Here is an 18695-nt window from a genome sequence, read left to right on the forward strand (position 1 = left end):
GTATTTGCTAAAAACTGGAAAGGAGAGAAGAGACCTACTGATGATGATGTTATTAAGAAAATTTTGGAATGTGCTGAAATGAGCAAATTGACATTTGAAATTAGAGAACAGGAAGATAAACAATATTACTTGATATGGGACTTATTTTGCCCATGGCTAGATAATAAAAGCATGGAAATGAAATATGAAATGGATGTAATAATAAAATACATAAAGCGGGTTTTTTTTTTTATGGGAGATAAGCCATTGTTAAATAATTGGTAAATGAGAATATGGATATGGGATTAAGCATAAAAGATTTGTAACCGATCAATACACTTTCTGTAATGGTAATGGATGATGGTGGTTTTAAGTTTTGTTTAAAAATAAAAAACTTTTTTTAAAAAAAAATCTCCTCTTTTGTTTTTTTACAGTTAATTTTCCATCTAGGATAGATAGATGGATGGATGGATGGAAGGAAGGAAAGAAGGAAGGAAAGAAAAAGAAGGAAGGAAGGAGGGGAGGAAGGAAGGAAGGAAGGAAGGAAGGAAGGAAGGAAGGAAAGAAAGAAAGAAAGAAAGAAAGAAAGAAAGAAAGAGGGAGGAATGATGAAAGGAAGGGATGAAGGGGAAAATTTGGGGTAAAACTCTCAATAATCCCATTTTTCTTCAAAAAGGTCAAGGCCAAATGAGCTGAACTTCAACCAAATATTCTCTATTGATTATTTATTTATTTAATTTGATTTGTATGCTGCCCTATCTCCATAGGACTCAGGGCGTGTCACAACAACTAAAATCAAACCAGATTAAAAACATATTAAAATACAAATTAAACATATGTGAAAACTCATTAAAACGGAATAAAACTCATTATATTGCATGGTATCATATCTATATCTATCTATCTATTTATCTATCTATCTATCTATCTATAGGGTCAGGGTTCCTCTATTATAATAATATTCTTTTTTTTTCTATATTAAGCGTTCATTAAACCCTATTAAACGTTCAATTTCAACAGCAGATTCTTAACAAAATTACATAACATATTTAACATATTTATTATACTATTATACTATTATATCATAAAATATTTTGTAATAAATAATTGGAAGGAAGGAAGGAAGGAAAGAGGCGGCCCTGCAAAGCAGCCGAAGCCACCCACCCGACGGCCGCTCCTCCTGCCAGCCTGCCGGGGCCTCGGCCTCTCCCGAGGGCGGCGCCGAGGCTCCACGCGGCTCCCCTGCGCCGCGCTCCCCGAGCCCGCTGGGCTTTTAAAGGGCGGCCGCTGCTTCCCCGACGCCGCGCAGGCTTTTCTCTCTCCTCCTCCCTCCTTTCTTTCTTTCTTTCTTTCTTTCTTTCTTTCTTTCTTTCTTTCTTTCTTTCTTTCTTTCCTCTGAGTCACGCTGCTTTGCAAACTTTTTCTCTTTCTTTCCTTTCCTTTCTCCTTCCTTCTCTCTTTTCTATCGCTTTTTCCTTCCTTTGTTCCTCCCTCTCTCTCCGTCCCTCTTTCTTTCTTTCTTTCTTTCTTTCTTTCTTTCTTTCTTTCTTTCTTTCTTTCTTTCCTTTGAGTCACGCTGCTTTGCAAACTTTTTCTCTTTCTTTCCTTTCCTTTCTCCTTCCTTCTCTCTTTTCTATCGCTTTTTCCTTCCTTTTTCCTCCCTTCCTCCCTCTTTCTTTCCTCTGAGTCACGCTGCTTTGCAAACTTTTTCTCTTTCTTTCCTTTCTCCTTCCTTCTCTCTTTTCTATCACTTTTTCCTTCCTTTTTCCTCCCTCCCTCCCTCTTTCTTTCCTCTGAGTCACACTGCTTTGCAAACCTTTTCTCTTTCTTTCCTTTCCTTTCTCCTTCCTTCTCTCTTTTCTATCGCTTTTTCCTTCCTTTTTCCTCCCTCCCTCCCTCTTTCTTTCCTCTGAGTCACACTGCTTTGCAAACTTTTTCTCTTTCTTTCCTTTCTCCTTCCTTCTCTCTTTTCTATCACTTTTTCCTTCCTTTGTTCCTCCCTCTCTCTCTCTCTCCCCCTCCCTCCCTCCCTCTTTCTTTCCTCTGAGTCACACTGCTTTGCAAACTTTTTCTCTTTCTTTCCTTTCTCCTTCCTTCTCTCTTTTCTATCACTTTTTCCTTCCTTTGTTCCTCCCTCTCTCTCTCTCTCCCCCTCCCTCCCTCCCTCTTTCTTTCCTCTGAGTCACACTGCTTTGCAAACTTTTTCTCTTTCTTTCCTTTCTCCTTCCTTCTCTCTTTTCTATCACTTTTTCCTTCCTTTGTTCCTCCCTCTCTCTCCGTCCCTCTTTCTTTCTTTCTTTCTTTCTTTCTTTCTTTCTTTCTTTCTTTCTTTCTTTCTTTCTTTCTTTCCTCTGAGTCACGCTGCTTTGCAACCTTTTCTCTTTCTTTCCTTTCCTTTCTCCTTCCTTCTCTCTTTTCTATCGCTTTTTCCTTCCTTTTTCCTCCCTTCCTCCCTCTTTCTTTCCTCTGAGTCACGCTGCTTTGCAAACTTTTTCTTTCCTTTCTCCTTCTCTCTTTTCTATCACTTTTTCCTTCCTTTGTTCCTCCCTCTCTCTCTTTCCTCGGATGGCCACACTGCCTTTGCAAACTTTGCTCTTTCTTTCCCTCTCTTTCTCTTTCCTTCTCTCTTTTCTATCACTTTTTCCTTCCCTTGTTCCTCCCTTTCTTTCTCTTTCTTTCCTCTGAGTCATGCTTTGCAAACTTTTTCTTTCCTTTCCTTTCTCCTTCCCTCTTTTCTATCACTTTTTCCTTCTCTTGTTCCTCCCTCTCTCTCTTGCCTTGGATGGCCACACTGCCTTTGCAAACTTTGCCCTTACTCTCCCTCTCTTTCTCTTGCCTTCTCTCTTTTCTATCACTTTTTCCTTTGTTTTCCTTCCATTGTTCCTCTCTCTCTCCCTCTTTATTGAGTCAAGCTGCTTTGCAAACTTTTCTCTTTCTTTCCTTTCCTTTCTCCTTCCCTCTTTTCTATCACTTTTCCTTCCCTTGTTTCTACCGCCCCTCTCTCTTTCCTCGGATGGCCACACTGCCTTTGCAAACTTTTCTCTTTCTCTCCTTTTCTTTGCCTTTCTCCCCCCTTCCCTCTTTTCTATCACCTTTCCTTTGCTTTCCTTCCGTTGTTCCTCCGTCTCTCCCTCTCTTTCAGGACGGGCATTCGGCCAGGGGCCTCACGGGACCATCCAGGGACTGGCGGGGGTCTTGTTCAAATCGCTTTCACTTCTTCCACTTTCCCTCCTTCCAACCCCCCCAATGAAAACTTGGGGGGGGCTGCAATAATCAAAGTGGCAGCTAGGTGGCGGTAAAGAACAAGGCTTCAAGAACCTCCTCTGCAGGCCAAACTTCCTCTACTGCCATGGTTAAATACAGAGAGTCCTCGATGTAACGACCGTTCGTTTAGTGACCGAAGTTACAAAGGCACTGAAAAGAGCGAGCCAGGACTGTTTTTCACACTTAACGACCCTTGTAGCATTCTCCCCCAACCCCATGGTCACGTAATCAAAATGGTTGGTTTTAAAATTTGATACGGATTTTTAAATTGATAAGTTTTAAATTACGGGCCAAATTCATTTAATTATTTTAAATCTATTTTTAACTTTATGCATAAATGTTTTTTATATCTTGGCTGTTCACCGCCCTGAGTCCAAAAGGAGAAGGGCGGTATAGAAGTTTGAAAAATAAATAAATAAATAAATAAAATTCGAACTCTTTGCAACTGCCGTGCATTTATGACGGTTGCAGTGTCCTTGGGGGTCGTGTGATCCAATTTTGCAACCTTCTGACAGGATCTATCAAGCAGGATCTCCTGCTTGAGCAAGGGGCTGGACTAGAAGACCTCCAAGGTCCCTTCCGGCTCGATTCTGATTGTGACGGATTCAGGGTCAGGCCTGTTAGTTCAGGGGTCTCCAACCTTGGCCGCTTTAAGACTTGTGGACTTCAACTCCCAGAATTCCTCCTGTGTTAGTTAGCTTTGGGATAGGAGACCACCAGAAGATCTCAGGACAGGACGTGAGCAGAGGAAGTGGGAAGAAATATCCCCAAATAAAATGACGAATCACCTCTGCCCTGTTGCCAAGAAATCCTAGGAACGTGGATGTGTCATCAGGGGGAAGCTCATCCTGAGGGAGATGCCAGTCATCCTTTGCTGTTCCAGAGGGCCTGTTTGATGACGGATCCAGCCTAGAAACCGGGAGACTGGGAGTTCTAGTCCCACCTTTGGCACAAAGCTAGCTGGGTGAACTTGAACCATAGGACACAGATTCGTAGGGCCGGAAGGGAACTTGGAGGTCTTCTAGTTGAACCTCTTATTTGGAGGTTTTGTCAAAGTAGTTGCCAGAACTCAAAGGCAAGAAGGAGGAGGAGGAGGAGGAGAAAAGAGGAAGAAGAAGAAAGAAGGAGGAGCAGAAGGAGAAGAAGAAGAGGAGAGGAAGAAGAAGGAGAAGAAGAAGAAAGGAGGAAGAGGAGGAGGAAGAGAAGAAAAGAGGAAGAAGAAGAAAGGAGGAGGAGCAGAAGGAGAAAGAGAAGAGGAGAAGGAAGAAGAAGAGGAAGAAGAAGGAGGAAGAAGAAAGGAGGAAGAGGAGGAGGAAGAGAAGAAAAGATGAAGAAGAAAGAAGGAGGAGCAGAAGGAGAAGAAGAAAAGATGAAGAAGAAAGAAGGAGGAGCAGAAGGAGAAGAAGAAGAGGGGGAGAAGGAAGAAGAAGGAGAAGAAGAAAGGAGGAGGAGAAGAGGAGGAGAAGTAGAAGAAGAGGAGGAAGGAGAAGAAGAAGGAGAAGAAGAGGAGGACAAGAGGAGGAGAAGGAGAAGAAGAGGAGGAGAAGGAGAAGAAGAGGAGGAAGGAAAAGAAGAGGAGGAGAAGGAAGAAGAGGAGGAGAAGAAGGAAGAGGAGAAGAAGAAGAAGAAGAAGAAGAAGAAGAAGAAGAAGAAGAAGAAGAAGAAGAAGAAGAAGAAGAAGAAGAAGAAGAAGAAGAAGAAGAAGAAGAAGAAGAAGAAGAAGAAAATAATAATTCCAGGCAAAATAATACAGCATAAATGCTTCTTGGACTGATTGCATAGATGAACAGGCAGCTTTAGCTGGGTTACCAAGTCCATCCTCAACTAACGTTGATTTTTAAAAAACAAAGGAAACGCAGAAAGAAAAAGTCAGCGGCGCTTATGAATGAAAACCCCTTGCAAAACAGTTGGTGTTGCCACAGATCGCAGTTTCGTATGTTTTAACCCACTCCAAGACCGAGCAAGAGCAACCCTTCCCATCCTGCCCCCAGATGCACCCGCAGAGATTAATTATCCCATGCCTTCTTAGTTATTCATACTTTCCCCAAAGAACAGCCAACCACAACATTTGGGAACACAACGCTTGCCAGTACAACAAACCATAAATGAACATATTGCTTCTCCTTTTCATTTGCAGCATTGGTCATAATGAATTTTAATCCTGGGGGGCGTCCGTGAGACTGGGTGTGCAAATCTTAATTAACCCTCCTAGCAATAATTGGTTTTACGGCCATGCACCTTTGCAGGATCTACGCCAGAGGTCTTCAAACTTGGCAGCTTCAAGACTTGTGGACTTCTGAGAGTTGAAATCCATAAGTCTTAAAGCTGCCAAGTTTGAAGACCTCTGATCTACTCCGATCGACTGTGATTGTTAAGGCTTGCATTAATTTTCTGCCCCAAAGGGGAAAAAAAAGCAAACTGCATTAAATTTGCCTTGTCCCACTTCTGGTATTTTCATCATTCTGATTTTCAGCTGGGGTTTCTGAATAAACCCACCATAATGATGTCTTCAATTTTCTTTTTCTTTTCTTTTTTTTAAACTTCAGGGTTCGGCACTGAGATGTAATTCTAAAAATGCGACCTCTGTATGTTTGAAAGTCTCTGTTAGCACAAGTCTATTAAAAACACACGTTCGGGTATTGATTTAAGATCATGCAAATTCTTTTCCGACTTTGTCACAAGGGAGCCGAGCACTGCTGTGTTTACCGTACACAACACAGTAAATGTAGTTCTTCCGCGGCTGATCTAAGATTATTACATCGGTTTATTTTTACTCTAGTTTGCTTATATTCTGATGAAGTTTTAACTGCCGTCTGTAGCCAGACTGAGAACGGAGGCAATAAAGGAGAATATTTGTAGCTTAGGATTGATTCCATTCCATTCCATTCCATTCCTTTCCCTTCCCTTCCCTTCTCTTCTCTTCCTATTCTATTCTATTCTATTCTATTCTGTTCTGTTCTGTTCTGTTCTGTTCTGTTCTGTTCTATTCTATTCTATTCTATTCTATTCTATTCTATTCTGTTCTGTTCTGTTCTGTTCTGTTCTGTTCTGTTCTATTCTATTCTATTCTATTCTATTCTATTCTATTCCATTCCATTCCATTCCATTCCATTCCATTCCATTCCATTCCACTCCATTCTCTATTCTATTCTATTCTATTCTATTCTATTCTATTCTATTCTATTCTATTCTATTCTATTCTATTCTATTCTATTCCATTCCATTCCATTCCACTCCATTCCTTTCCCTTCCCTTCCCTTCTCTTCTCTTCCTATTCTATTCTATTCTATTCTGTTCTGTTCTGTTCTGTTCTGTTCTGTTCTGTTCTGTTCTGTTCTGTTCTATTCTATTCTATTCTATTCTATTCTGTTCTGTTCTGTTCTGTTCTGTTCTGTTCTGTTCTGTTCTATTCTATTCTATTCTATTCTATTCTATTCTATTCTATTCCATTCCATTCCATTCCATTCCATTCCATTCCATTCCATTCCATTCCATTCCACTCCATTCTCTATTCTATTCTATTCTATTCTATTCTATTCTATTCTATTCTGTTCTGTTCTGTTCTGTTCTGTTCTGTTCTGTTCTGTTCTATTCTATTCTATTCTATTCTATTCTATTCTGTTCTGTTCTGTTCTGTTCTGTTCTGTTCTGTTCTATTCTATTCTATTCTATTCTATTCTATTCTATTCCATTCCATTCCATTCCATTCCATTCCATTCCATTCCATTCCACTCCATTCTCTATTCTATTCTATTCTATTCTATTCTATTCTATTCTATTCTATTCTATTCTATTCTATTCTATTCTATTCTATTCTATTCCATTCCATTCCATTCCACTCCATTCCTTTCCCTTCCCTTCCCTTCTCTTCTCTTCCTATTCTATTCTATTCTATTCTATTCTATTCTGTTCTGTTCTGTTCTGTTCTGTTCTGTTCTATTCTATTCTATTCTATTCTATTCTATTCTGTTCTGTTCTGTTCTGTTCTGTTCTGTTCTGTTCTGTTCTATTCTATTCTATTCTATTCTATTCTATTCTATTCTATTCCATTCCATTCCATTCCATTCCATTCCATTCCATTCCATTCCACTCCATTCTCTATTCTATTCTATTCTATTCTATTCTATTCTATTCTATTCTATTCTATTCTATTCTATTCTATTCTATTCTATTCCATTCCATTCCATTCCACTCCATTCCTTTCCCTTCCCTTCCCTTCTCTTCTCTTCCTATTCTATTCTATTCTATTCTGTTCTGTTCTGTTCTGTTCTGTTCTGTTCTGTTCTGTTCTATTCTATTCTATTCTATTCTATTCTGTTCTGTTCTGTTCTGTTCTGTTCTGTTCTGTTCTGTTCTATTCTATTCTATTCTATTCTATTCTATTCTATTCTATTCTATTCCATTCCATTCCATTCCATTCCATTCCATTCCATTCCATTCCACTCCATTCTCTATTCTATTCTATTCTATTCTGTTCTATTCTGTTCTGTTCTGTTCTGTTCTGTTCTGTTCTGTTCTGTTCTGTTCTATTCTATTCTATTCTATTCTATTCTATTCCATTCCATTCCATTCCATTCCATTCCATTCCACTCCATTCTCTATTCTATTCTATTCTATTCTATTCTATTCTATTCTATTCTATTCTATTCTATTCTATTCCATTCCATTCCATTCCATTCCATTCCTTTCCCTTCCCTTCCCTTCTCTTCTCTTCCTATTCTATTCTATTCTATTCTATTCTATTCTATTCTATTCTATTCTGTTCTGTTCTGTTCTGTTCTATTCTATTCTATTCTATTCTATTCTATTCTATTCTATTCTATTCTATTCCATTCCACTCCATTCTCTATTCTATTCTATTCTATTCTATTCTATTCTATTCTATTCTATTCCTTTTTTTATTAAAGTTTTTTATTTTGATTAAAAAAAGAGTAAACAAACACAAATATGACAATACGATATACACAACAAGTAAACATATATCAAATCTTTCTCTTATTTTAGATATTCACATTGGTAGACTATATTCCTCTCTATATATCTCTACGCCTTTACATATATAACGATATCTTAAATTCCCTTTTTGATTTATTGTTTTCTTGTTTGGTACTCAATTCACCGCCCTGAGTCCTGTTGAAGAAGGGCGGTATACAAATTAAATTAAATAAATAAATAAAAATAAAATAAAATAAATAATTCCTATCTAGCTATTTCCTTGTGTTATGTTCCTAGTTCTGTTTTATTTTCCTTTTCTCCAGCCAGTCGTACCATCTTTGCCATACTAAGTAATAGTCGGTTTCTTCTTTTTCTTGCATTTCTTTCATGAGTTTATCCATCTCTGCGCACTCCATCACTTTTAGAATTATTTTATCTTCTGGTGGTGTGTATAATAGAGTAGAGTAGAGTAGAGTAGAGTAGGATAGAAGTAGAATAGAAGTAGAATAGAATAAAATAAAATAATAGAATAGAATAGAATAGGATAGGATAGGATAGGATAGAATAGAGTAGAGTAGAGTAGAGTAGAGTAGAGTAGAGTAGAATAGAATAGAATAGAATTAGAGTAGAGTAGAGTAGAGTAGAGTAGAGTAGAGTAGAGTAGAGTAGAGTAGAATAGAATAGAATAGAAGTAGAGTAGAGTAGAGTAGAATAGAATAGAAGTAGAGTAGGGAGTAGAGTAGAATAGAAGTAGAGTAGAGTAGAGTAGAGTAGAGTAGAATAGAATAGAATAGAATAGAATAGAATAGAATAGAATAGAACAAGAGTAGAGTAGAGTAGAGTAGAATAGAATAGAATAGAATAGAATAGAATAGAATAGAATAGAACAAGAGTAGAGTAGAGTAGAGTAGAGTAGAATAGAATAGAATAGAATAGAATAGAATAGAATAGAATAGAAGAAGAGTAGAGTAGAATAGAATAGAATAGAATAGAATAGAATAGAATAGAACAAGAGTAGAGTAGAGTAGAGTAGAATAGAATAGAATAGAATAGAATAGAATAGAATAGAATAGAATAAAACAGAATAGAATAGAAGAAGAGTAGAGTAGAGTAGAGTTGAGTAGAGTAGAGTAGAGTAGAATAGAATAGAATAGAATAGAATAGAATAGAATAGAATAGAATAGAATAGAATAGAACAGAACAGGAGTAGAGTAGAGTAGAGTAGAGTAGAATAGAATAGAATAAAATAGAATAGAATAGAAGAAGAGTAGAGTAGAGTAGAGTAGAGTAGAGTAGAGTAGAATAGAATAGAATAGAATAGAATAGAATAGAATAGAATAGAATAGAATAGAATAGAATAGAATAGAATAGAATAGAAGGAACATTAGAGGTTTATAGATTACAGATTAACAGAGTTGGAAGGGCCCTTAGAGGTCTTCTATCCACCCCCTGCTTAGGCAGGAAACTTTACACCACTTCAGATAAATGGTTATCCAATATCTTCGTAAAAACTTCCAGTGTTGGAGCATTCACAACCTCTGGAGGCAAGTTGTTCCACTGATTAATTGTTCTCACTGTCAGGAAATTCCTCCTTAGTTCTAGGTTGCTTCTCTCGTTGATTAGTTTCCACCCGTTGCTTCTTGTCCTGCCTTCAGGTGCTTTGGAGAATAGCTTGACCCCCTCCTCATTGTGGCAGCCCCTCAGATATTGGAAGACTGCTCTCATGTCTCCCCTGGTCCTTATTTTCATTAAACTAGACATACCCAGTTCCAGCAAATGTTCTTTGTATGTATTAGATGAAGGGCGTTGGCCAAGTAGCTAATTCCGCAATAATCCATAACTTCAGGCGCGGAGGACGTGAAGGTTACCCTCTCAGGCCCATTTCCTTTTGATGTCAACAGACACTATATCGACTTTAGCAAATGCTCGATCAAACTCTGCAGCCGATCTACGTCACCCAGGATGGAGAGCAAACATTTGAAGGATTAAAAAAAAAAGTTTCCTTTTGAAAAAAAAAAAACCTTGGAATAAATAGCAAGTTTGCTCGGAGGCCTTTTAAATCATCAATAGCAGCATCTTAGTTGTGGGGTTGTGTTTGCAACGTTTTCCTTTAAGGAGAAAAAGTGGGTTTTTTAAAAAAGAGCCTTCGATTAAAACCAAGAAGAAACAAAAATGAAATGGGCACTAATGTGTCCTGAAATACTATAGTCAGGATTGACTAACCCCCCCCCCCCGCCAAACACACATACAAACACAAACATGGACCCCTTCAATTTGTACAACATGATATTGGTGGTCAGTTTCTGAGGTTCAAAACTATTAAGGTCAAATTAAAGGACAATTAACCAGTGGAACAGAAGTTGCCTTCAGAAATCATGGACGCTTCATCACTGGAGAGTTTTAAGAAGAGACTGGACAGTCACTTGTCTCAAATGGTATAGGGCAGTGATGGCTAACCTTTCTGCCATCGCGTGCCAGGAAGTGGGGGGCAGGGGAGGTTCACGTGCATGTGTGCCCACACCCATAGTTCTATGCTCCCCGCCCTGCGCATGTGCGCACAACCCCCCTCCCCCCACTCCTGGCATGCGATGGCCCGGTAGGCCCGTTTTTCTTTCTCACCTGGCTCCAGATTCTCTCTATGCATCTGGGGAGGGCGAAAACAGCCTTCCCACCCCCTCAGAGGCCCTCCGGAGGCAAACAGCCCATTTCCCAACTCCCAGTTGGACAGGAAGTGACATTTTTTGCTGTCCCCAGCCTCCAGAGACTCCTAGAGGGCCATCACGGGTATAGGGTCTCCTGCTTGAGCAGGAGGCTGGACTAGAAGACCTCCAAGGTCCCTTCTAGTTCTATTCTATTCTATTGTCTATGGAGATGTCCCAAAGGTGCTTTTTTTCAAGAGGCAACTGGACTTTCTGGTTTTTCTTTGAAGACGTTTCGCTACTCATCCAAGGAGCTTCTTCAGCTCTGACTGGATGTAAAAAACGTAGATCATTTCAAGAGCTGAAGAAGCCTCTTGGATGAGAAGCGAAACGTCTTCAAAGAAAAAAACGAGAAAGTCCAGTTGCCTTGAAAAAAACACCTTTGACCTGGATGATGGAGAATCTCCATAGATATTTGATATTGAGTGTTAACAGTAGTGGGTTCCTCCTGGTTCCTCCCGGTTCCACCGAGCCGGTAGTGGTGATGATATGACCATCAAGCCACACCCACAAAATAAGCCACGCCCACAGAACTGGTAGTAAAAATTTTTAGAACCCACCCCTGGAGTGTTACCGATGAATAGGTTCGTTGTTACAGAAATGGCTAGTTTAAATTACTATGTAAAAGTAAATAGTTGAGGTTTAATGCTATTATCTTATTCTACTGCACCAAAGTGAGTTGAGAATCAATTTTCTTTTTTTCTTTATTTTTCCCCTTTGCCCTGCACTCTTCCCTCCCCCTTTCCCTCCCTTACTTTCCCACTGTTTTCTTTTGTTTTTGTTTTTTTAGTTTATATTATAAAGTAATTAAAAAAGAGAGCAGCAATAAAAGAAATATGATTCGTTCAAGGGTGGAATGTTGGGGTCTTCTATTTCTGGGGTTTGGTTTCCTTCTTGCAAATGGTACGTTTTTCCAAAGTGCCTTCCGCGCAGCCAACTGGAACACAATAAAAAGCCCACGCAAAGAATAATTTTCCCAGGCATCAAAAAATGTCTTAGAAACCACCAACAAAAATTCCTTTGGCCGCTGGGCATGGCACTTGCCTCTTCCAAGCATTTTAAGCCACGCCAAAGAAGACAGAAGAGAAATTATTTATACAACACAATGCGACAACAGGCAGAAGATTAGCAGATTTGGCAGTCGGGAGTATTGTAAACATGCCTCAGTTCCACAAAACATAGACAAATTAAACTACACATTCGGCTGGGAAACTGGGATGATTTTTCCACCAAGCCAAATCCAAGAATTTCCACAATTTCTGGCATCTTAACAGAAATTGTGGAAATTCTTGGATTTCCACAATTTCTCGTAGGAATAAACCCGGTTAACGTTATTTAGCCAATTTCACTCTATCCTGCCTGGTTGATGTTGGGTTTTTTTTTTTTGCCTGGTAACAAAATCTCTGCAGAAAAACAGCTTGGGCCGGGAGGGAGGGATGGTCTAGATGACCTCCAAGATCTTAGCTCTAACATCTAAATTGGTTTTCCCTGATCGCTGACTGGCTTGTATCCAGGGGTGGGCTGCTGGGGGTTCGCAGGGGTTCGGGAGAACCTCTAGCTAAGATTCTATGCAGTTCGGAGAACCCCCAAATCTCACTCCTGGCTGGCCCTCCCCACTCCACCCTATCCCTCCCAAGAGTCCCCACATGGCCCGTTTTGGATGCAGGTAAATGCAGGGTGCACACAGAGGCTCGGGGAGGGCGAAAAACAGGCCTACCGGACCGTTTCCAGCCTCTGGAGGGCCTCCGGAGCCTGGGGAGGCCGTTTTCGCCCTCCCGGAGGCTCAAGGAAAACCTCTGGAGCCTGGGGAGGGCAAAAACTTGCTCCTCCCTGTGGTGCAGGAGGCTGACTAGGCCACGCCCACCATGGCCACGCCCACCCAGCAACCAGGCAGATAATCCCTTGCTAAAGTTTTTGAAGCCCAGCCCTGCTTGTACCTGATCTGAAGAAAAGCTGCCTCTTCCATCGGACAGTGGTTTAGAGTAACAAGAAGAAGGGGGAAATGCTATTTTTTAAAAGATAAACGTCGGGATCAAAAAATGGAGCCAGTTATATACGGTGCCATTTTGATGTGCGGCTGTAATCGGATCTCCGCCTCCAAGGCACTGTTCTGCCCCAGCTCCGGATTCCCGAGGATATTGACACACACCAACAGTTCTTATCAAATTTATTAAGTAGCAAGGATAAACAAGACCGGCAAAGGTTGGCAACCAGCCCAGAAAACAAGATACGATAAACCAAAATACTCTGATAATAAATACTAGTTGTTTCCAGCAAGAAAGCACTGGCTGCGTGCGACTTAAATAGGCTAAGGGAGTGGCCAATTATCCTCAAGCCCTACTCTCGAGTAGACCTCCTCCTCCTGAGTAGCCACTCCTGCCTTTTGGCAGCCCTGCGTGCTCGAGCATTTTAACTCCCAGAATTCTCCAGCCAGAATTCTGGGTGTTGAAGTCCACAAGTCTTAAAGCTGCCAAGTTTGAAGACCCCTGTTCTAGATCATGGCAGCAGAACAGAGATGGAAAGGAGGACACCAGGTGATCCCTCTCTGTTCTGCACCATTAGAGGACAATTTTGTTAGCTATGGGGATGCCATCGCTAACAACATTCATGGTCTCAGCACTTTTCTTTCCTTGCTATTTTGTCACCCTATTTTGTCACCCACACCTCGCTCTCGCTGGTGTTCGAATTACGCTTATGTTTCTGCCGACATCCCCAATTCTCACTTCCATATAACAAGCAGAATACATATTTTATTTATTCGGCAGATATAGCCTGTTTCTGTAGCGTTTTAGCATGAGACACGCTTGTTTTTTTTTTTTCCTTCCCCATTTGTTCTCCACCACAACTCATCTAGTACCCGCTATCTTTTTAAGCAGCTTTGGCAGGTGAGAAATCTCTCATTTTCTTCAAACCTTTAAAAACCGTTTTTACCCAAAGGTGCAAATGTATCTCCTTGCTGTTGGGATCACCTCTTGTTTACATAACTGGCCATCACTCTCTCCATCTTCCCTGTCAAAGCTCCTCGGTGTCTGATATCTTAATTTGCTAATCTGTTCCCTCGTTGCCTAGGGCAATCTAGCATTTAGTCAAAATCATCTCAGCCGAAGCATCAATCAGCATAGAGTAGACCTTGGAAGTCTTCTGGTCCACCCCATTGCCCAAGGCAGGAGACCTTATTCCATCCCAGATAAATGGCTGTCCTATCTTCTCCTGAAAACTTCCAATGACTGAGTACCCACGACTAATCAGAACAGAGCGGGAAGGGACCTTGGAGGTCTTCTAGTCCAGCCCTTTGCTGAAGCAGGAGATCCTGTACCAATACAGATAAATAAGTGTCCAGTCTCTTCTTGAAAGCCTCCAGTGATGTAGCACCCACAACTCCTGGTGGCAACCCGTTCCACGGGTTGATTGTCCTCACTGTATTGTGGCTCCGTTGCCTGAGCCTGGGCTATCGACAGATGCAGACTCTGAGAGTGAGGGAGAGGAGTTGGCAAGGTCTCCCTCTCCAGGACCCTCCTCTCTGGCAATGCCTCCGGAGGACACCGAAGGCCAAACGATAGGCTCAGAGCCAAGCACGTCCCCGCAGCCACAGGTGGACAGCGCCGAAGAAGATAAGTGCTGGCTGGACCCTCGGCAGAGGTGCAGGGAGAAGCGTGCGCAGCAGAGGGGAAGGCGTGCCGGAGATTAGCTGAGTCACTGGACCACACCCCCACAGGGTATAAATGTGGGTGTGGTGGCCGGTTCAGTTTGTGATGAGCAAAAACTGGAAATAATCCATGATCTCTGCGTTACTGGACTTTGCCTGCTTTATCGGACTGCATTTGGATTAATCCTTGTATTGTTGAAGCTCTGCCTGTTTTATCGGAATGCTTGCAGTCTAATCTTTGTTTTGTGTGAGTAAAGTCTGAATTGGCAGCTAGCCACTGGGTTGCTGCCAGCTTTATCTTCAAAGAGTTTTGTCGTGTGGCTTATTAACTCCGGGCCGTCTGTGGGGGTGCGTGTGTGGGACGGGGACAGAACACAGTTAGGAAGTTTCTCCTTAATTCCTGGTGATTAGTTTCCACCCATTGTTTCTTCTCTTGCCTTCTGGTGCTTTGGAAAACAAGTTGAACCCACCCCCCTTTTCTTTGGGGCAGCCCGTCAAATATTGGAATACTTGCTATCACGTCCCCCCTAGTCCTTCTTTTTTACCGACTAGCCACACCCAATTCCTGCAACCGTTTTTCATATGTTTTAGTCTCCAGCCCTTTAATGGTTTTAGTTGCTGTTCTCTGCACTTTTTTCCAAGATCTCCACGTCTTTGACATGCTATGTGATACGGCACCATCGGCACGCAAAGTCCATGTTGTCCCACGGCTCAACCGACACATTTCCATGGTCACCACAAGTGCATCTCTCTAGAAGGACATCAAACAATAAAAGGGAAATCGCTCATTTGGTGCTGAATAGTCCACTAAGCATTCAATCAATTCTTACAGGGAGGCGAGGTCCTAGAAAAGTCAAGGTGGCCCCAACGATGGGATCGACTCCCTGCCCTCTTTTCATGTGTTTGGGAAGCCAAACAGGCAAAGAAGCCCTTAGCAACAGCACTTAGACCTATATACCACTTCACGGTGCTTCACAGCCCTCTCTAAGCGGTTTACAGAGTCAGCCTCTTGCCCCCCCCCCAACAATCTGGGTCCACATTTGACCCACCTTGGAAGGAGGGAAGGCTGAGTCAACCTCAAGCCGGTGAGAATCGAACTCCTGGCAGTGGGCAGAGTCAGCCTGCAATACTGCCTTCTAACCACTGCGGCACCAAGAAGGAGACAGAGAATAAGAGAGGAAGGGACGGAGGAAGGAAGGAGGGAAAGAAGGGAGGGAGGGAGGGAGGAAGGAAGGAAGGAAGGAAGGAAGGAAGGAAGGAAGGAAGGAAGGGCACCAGGATTTAGACTTATAAACCACTTTACAGTGCTTTTACAGCCCTCTCTAAGTAGTTTACAGAGTCAGCCTCTTGCCCCCAACAACCTAGGTCCTCATTTTACCCACCTTGAGCTCCTATAACATTTCAGATAAGTGACTGTCCAGCTGGCAGGGGGTTCAATCCATGGGGGGCAGAGGGAGATTTGGCAAGAATAAAATGTACTATGTTAGTCACTTATAACATGTTCCTGGGAGGAAAGATAATGCGACTCCTTTATTGCAGGAAATTCTCTCCGTGGAGATGAAGCTTGTTCTCTTTTGGAGCTCTTTAAGCAAGAAATGGAAGCACTCAAATACAATAGAAAAACAAAATGAAAAGCCATTTCATCTGCTTCTGCAGAAAACAAAAAAATAAAAAATAAAATTGTTGTGTTCTCCCAAAGAGGCAAGGAAGAGGAGCATTAAATAAAAAGTAAGTTTGATAGCCTTTTAAATCTGGGTAGTGGGGAAAAACGCATTATCCAACGGAAGAAACGTTTACTTGAAAGTTTGCTCAATTGATCTTCCTCTTTCCTTTGCGCTGCCTGCACTTGGCAAGTGTTAAGTGTTGTCGTTTTAACGCTTTGGCCTTCTATTAACATCACTTCTTATTGCCTTCTTTCTTGCGTAACGTTCTGGGCATTGAAGGCTACACTTTTGAAAGTTGCCGAAGCTGAAAAACACTTCTTTATTGCAGGAACACAGGACCTAGAAGGGATTTTGGAGGTCTTCTAGTCCAGTGTTTCTCAACCTTGGCCGCTGGATGATGGGTGGACTTCAACTCCCAGAATTCTGGCTGGGGAATTCAGGGAGTTGAAGTCCACACATCGTCCAGCGGCCAAGGTGGAGAACAGTGGTGGGTTCCTCCCGGTTCGATCCGGTTCAGCTGAGCCGGTAGCGGTGACGATATGACGAGATCTCCCTTCACTCTCCCAGTGAGGCCTGCGCGAGACAAATAACAAATTTAGTACCTTACCCCGTCCGAGGGTGTGTCCCAGCCCCTCCCGGCTTGTCCGGGTGATCTGCATGGAACCCCTGCGCTGACAGCAGGCATCTTCGACCTACAACCATTGATTTAGTCCAGTGGCGAAATCTAAAATTTGTTACTACTGGTTCTGTGGGCGTGGCTTGGTGGGAGGGTAATGTGACTGGGTGGGCGTGGCCAATTTTTGCTACCGGTTCTCCGAACCACCCGCCTCCATCGCTACCGGATCGGGCGATCCGGTCCGAACCGGGTGCATTTCACCCCTGATTTAGTCACTGTTCAGTTACAACAGTGCTGGGGGGGAAAAGCGACTCGTGTTCATTTTTCACACTTACGACCGTTACAGCATACCTGCGGTCAATATTCAGGGGCTTGACAACCGACTCACATTTATGACGGACGCAGTAAAGGTCACGTGATCCCCTTGTGCGACCTTCTCAGAAGCAAAATCTCAAAGGGGAAGGCAGACTTACTTAACGACCGAGTTGTTAACTTGACAATGAAAGTGATTCGCTTAACAACGCTGGCAAGAAAGGTTGTACATTGGGGCAAAATTCACCGAACTGTCTGATTTAGCAACGGAAATGTTGGGCTCAATTGTGGTCATAAATTGTTGCACGAAGTGAGTGTGATATCTAACCCCCCTCCTTCCCCACATACATCTTCCACCTCCTTAGGAATCCACAGTCACCAGTGGGACATTAAACTAATAAGACAATAAGCAAAGCTCTTCTCCAAACACACTTCACAACTTGTCGGATAACCACTTGAACAGAAAGAAAGCTGTAAAGATGTCGGCTTTGATCTGTAGTTCCTGATATTCTGGATTTTTATGTTTCGTAAAGACAAAGCGCCAAGGGACCCTCTAATGACAAAAGTTCTTCCAGACGAAAACTTCAAGGTGAATTATTCATGTCCATGTCTGAAAGAGAGGCCTAAAGGAACGAGGACGGGCCAAATCACAGGGACATGCCAGAGCCACACGAGCCACCTATAAAGGAGAATAATTTGTAGCTCAGGGTTGAAATGTGGGGTCCTTGGTGATCTCTGAGCTTGGTGGTTTCCTTACAGATGTTTCATGGCCCAAACTAGGTAGCATCATCAGTCCTAGAAGGGAATGATGGGGTTTGAGGAGACGAAATGCACCTTCCAAAATAGGAGAAAAGATCTCTTATGAAAGAAGAGGTGTTCTCTGAGCTTAGTTGTTTTCTTGCAGATGTTTGATTAGAAGTCAAAGGCAAGAAGGAGGAGGAGAAGAAGAAAAGAGGAAGAAGAAGGAGGAGGAGGAGGAGGAGGAGAAGGAGGAGGAGGAGGAGGAGGAGGAGAAAAGAGGAAGAAGAAGAAAGAAGAAGAAGGGAGGAGAAGGATGAAGAAGAGGAGGAGGAGGAGGAGGAGGAGGAGGAGGAGGAAGAAGAAGAAGAAGAAGAAGAAGAAGAAGAAGAAGAAGAAGAAGAAGAAGAAGAAGAAGAAGAAGAAGAAGAAGAAGAGGAGGAGGAGGAGGAGGAGGAGGAGGAGGAGGAGGAGGAGGAGGAGGAGGAGGTGGAGGAGGAGGAGGACGAAGACTGCACAGAATCTTAGCTACAGGTTCTCCCGAACCCCTGCGAACCCCTAGCAGCCCACCCCTGGTTGAAGCCCACCTGTCTTAAAAATGCTGCTTATATATCTTGAAGTGAAGGCTAAATGCATGCATTTGGGGAGGGGGAAAAATTTATAAACTTTGTACCTACAGAAGCTGGCCTTCTCTCTTATTCTCGTCTTGCAAGCTTTACAGGAAAAGGAATCCGTCACCCCCCCCTTTTTTTTTTTTACCAGAACAATTCTGTAAAACCATTGCACTGCCCAGATCTGTGCTGCTGGCAACAGATCTGCGCCAGGATATCAGGCCAATTTTC

General features: G+C 42.2%; 1 protein-coding gene across 5 annotated transcripts in view; it reads right to left on the bottom strand.

Annotated features, from left to right (window-relative positions):
* GPAT2 (glycerol-3-phosphate acyltransferase 2, mitochondrial) overlaps nt 1–3222 on the bottom strand; it is a 55813-nt gene extending 52591 nt beyond the window's left edge. For 4 of the 5 annotated variants that reach the window (XM_087875641.1, XM_087875640.1, XM_087875639.1 and 1 more), the window contains exon 1: nt 1144–1196. The gene's annotated coding sequence lies outside the window, so the exon portion shown is untranslated. Of the gene's footprint in view, nt 1–1143; nt 1197–3071 lie in introns of those variants that run through there. The other variant, XM_087875638.1, reaches the window with a different exon arrangement.
* Between the last annotated feature and the right edge of the window lie 15473 nt (nt 3223–18695).

This window comes from Pantherophis guttatus, chromosome 9 (assembly GCF_059756535.1).
Source record: "Pantherophis guttatus breed Tessera chromosome 9, ASM5975653v1, whole genome shotgun sequence".
NCBI classification, from domain to species: Eukaryota; Metazoa; Chordata; class Lepidosauria; order Squamata; family Colubridae; genus Pantherophis; species Pantherophis guttatus.